Consider the following 4,128-nt stretch of genomic DNA (forward strand, 5'->3'; position numbering starts at 1 on the left):
GTATGCCTTTTTTGATGGGTGGGCGGGTGGCGCTTAATGGAACTCCCATATAATATATTCATGGTATCTCAAAATATAATAACCTTGTTTATTATTTATAATGGCGTCACGCTTTCTTTTCATCTTTTTACCTCATAAATTTTGAATAATCTTATTCCTGCAAATGTAAGGTGTATACCAATAATAATAATTGTTAAAAGATAAATAAACAGAAAAAGAATTATAATAAGAGTCATAATAATTTTTAAGTATTAAATAGTTATCATTATCATCAGTAATAATATTGTAACTGCCGGTAAACCTGTCCCGTTAGAAATGAATATATTATATTAGAAATTTTCTTTTTACATTACATATAATATATACATATATATATATATATATATATATATATATATATATATATATATATATATATATATATATATATATATGAACACATACAAACAAACACACACACTTACACACACACACACACACACACACACACACACACACACATATATATATATATATATATATATATATATATATATATATATATATATATATATATATATATATATATATATATATATGAAGTGAACTTAATTTTATGTGGACCTTCTGTGTTGCACAAGATGAACTAATTCTTTTGGTCCACATTCCATATTAAGTAATAGAAATCAATTATTGCATTATAAAATGTAATGAGTGATATAAGAGCATCATATCATTAAATATTTATGCACATTATAAATCTGTCAGGGCTCTCTCTCTCTCTCTCTCTCTCTCTCTCTCTCTCTCTCTCTCTCTCTCTCTCTCTATCTCTATATATATATATATATATATATATATATATATATATATATATATATATATATATATATATATATATATATATATATATATATATATATATATATATATATATAATATATTTTAGTCAAATACAACCCAACCTAAAAAATGTAAGAAATAGTAAGAATTCTTTTTTCCCTTCAAATAAAAAAAAAGAGACGAAAAAGAGGATAAAAAGCTCACGGTGGGATCAATGATAAGACGGAGTGTTGGAGCTGCCCTGTTCATTAAGAGTGAAAAGTCGTGACGTGTTCGCACTTACCGCCGGAAGGTCTTTTAAAACTGTCAAGTTGAGGAAGTGCGAAATCGGATGAGAATTACTTGGGGGCAATGTGTGAATCGTCTGCGTCGATATATTATAAATATGTATTGTATATTTCTGCCATTATGTATCAGTCCTCTGATTCACGGCTTGGAAATAAAGCTGTAACTGGGTTAGTTTTTCATTTTTTTGTAAGTGATTTACATTCAGTTTTTCATTTATATTTTCTTGGTAATATGAGGTATATAAATCACATAACAGAGTGACTATGATTAGATATATATATATATATATATATATATATATATATATATATATATATATATATATATATATATATATATATATATATATATATATATATATATATATATATATATATATATATATATATATATATATATATATATATATATATATATATATATATATCTTTGTGTGTGTGTGTGTGTGTGTGTGAGAGAGACTGAGAGATACAAAGAAATACAGAAAGAAAAGTGATTAAAACCGATAAAAACACTATTAACTCTTTTTAATAATGTTATCATAGATATGATATATATATATATATATATATATATATATATATATATATATATATATATATATATATATATATAATATATATATATATATATATATATATATATATATATATATATATATATATATATATATATATATATATATATATATATATATGTGTATATATGTATATATATATATATATATATATATATATATATATATATATATATATATATATATATATATATATATATATATATATATATATATATATATATATATATATATATATATATATATATAGAGAGAAAGAGAAAGGCTTGAAGCAGCCTGATAAATTGTGAATGGTCAATGTTTTTTCTTATCCTGTTTTTAACACGTAAATAGAGCATATTTACTTAGAGTGCAGACAAAAATAAGACCTAGTCTTATGTATCAATGCGATTTTCCAGTTAATTCATCTAATAAAAGACTTTTCTTGCTAAGCAACCATTGCATATTTTTACTACCTTAGGTGTTTCACTTTGAGAAGAAACTCGATTTTTTCCATGCAGGATCTTTATAATTAATTTTTTTTTTCTTTCTGTCCAGTCACAGATGAATCTCTGTAATTTTGCTCAAGTAACGAATTGTTTGACGATAAAATATTGCAAAATATGAAAATAACTCATCACTGATATCGCATCCAAGATTCTTCATTTTTATTGCCATCATATTCCTTTGGTAACTAATGATTAATATATTTACTATTTTCATAAGCATAGCATTGTTTACATTAAAACCATTAAAAAAAGCATTTTGAGTATCGAAAATGAATCCATCTCGTTAACCTTTCTATCTACTCTTTCCTACCATTCTCTTTACTTATAATTTTGCATTTTTCCAATAAGTTTCTTGTTCTGAAAGTACGAGCAGAAGCTTAAACGACATCTAATTTTCTGAGTAAATTGCAATAGATCATTTCGTTCTGACATGAATAAATTTACTCAGCAGACAATTGATCTCTGATTGAAAAAGTTTCTGTTTTGAATTTCCCAAGATGTTTACAAAATATTTAAGGGATCTGAACACTCGATAAAATCTGTTTTTGCCTCTTTTCTATGTATTTTCTTTGTTTTTCTAAGATAAATCGTCGAAGAGCACTGTCTTCGAACATCCCTAATCAGATGTTTGAATTTCTTATAAATCTGGCAGGATTAGATTATGCAAACAGTCCTCGCTTCTTGAAGGAACGGTTGATGAGGCTAGCATTGTTTTATCCGTTGTATGTGCATATTCTATTGGAACGTGCGTGAACGGTCCATTTTACTACGAAAGTATGAATGTATGTATGTATGAACCACTGACCTGCCCTAAAATGAGAACAGAGCAATACATAAAGGCACCTTGCATAAAGATTAGTCATAATATGCATCGTACTCTTCGAACCGTTGTAGTATGAATAATGAAAAGAGAGAAAATTTCTCAAACCAACTTAACATTTATTAGATAACATACGGTGATATTAAACTTTCCCTTTATTTCTTCTTCTTCTTCTTCTTCTTCTTCTTCTTCTTCTTCTTCTTCTTCTTCTTATTATTATTATTATTATTATTATTATTATTATTATTATTATTATTATTATTATTATAATGCTGGAATAATTTAACAGTGTTACATTATAATTCTTTACCGATACTCACCATGAACAAATCATCTGGAATGGAACCTATCTCTCTCTCTAGGAGAGCTGTTAATCAGCTCAGTGGTCTAGTTAAACTAAGATATACTTATTTTTACTCTCTCTCTCTCTCTCTCTCTCTCTCTCTCTCTCTCTCTCTCTCTCTGGCTGGCGCTTACATGTGTGCTTTTGTGTGACTTCCACCTCATGTTCGACGCAGCCCAAAAGCAAAAATACTGGAATAAAATATGAGAAAAGTTTCCCTTTCACTAAAGAGGGAAATCTGAAAAGGTCGCGATCAGGCCAATGATAAGATGGAGAGCCTGGAATTTCCCAGAAGGTTACGAGCGTAAAGTTGCAATGTGTTCGCGCTTTCTGCAGAAAGGTGTTTTAAAGTTGTCAAGACGCCGAAGTGCAGGAAATAGGATGGGAGTTGTTTTCTGAGTCCGAAGCCATAACGAAAGGGATCATATATATATATATATATATATATATATATATATATATATATATATATATATATATATATATATATATATATATATATATATATATATATATATATATATATATATATATATATATAAGAGTATATAGATAATAAATATATATATATATATATATTGCTTATATAGATAATATATATAAAATATTTCAGAACATTAATAAAAAGATGGACAAGATTGCTTGTAAGACAATCCTGAATCATAACATGAACAAAAAAATGAGAGAAAGGGATGATCACTGAATATACATTAATATTGGCATAATAAGAGAATATGGTTTATTTGAGAGGGGGAATCTTTAATATACAAAGTACAATATTTTCGAAGAGAGG

Source organism: Macrobrachium rosenbergii, chromosome 47, assembly GCF_040412425.1.
Source record: "Macrobrachium rosenbergii isolate ZJJX-2024 chromosome 47, ASM4041242v1, whole genome shotgun sequence".
Classification (NCBI taxonomy): domain Eukaryota; kingdom Metazoa; phylum Arthropoda; class Malacostraca; order Decapoda; family Palaemonidae; genus Macrobrachium; species Macrobrachium rosenbergii.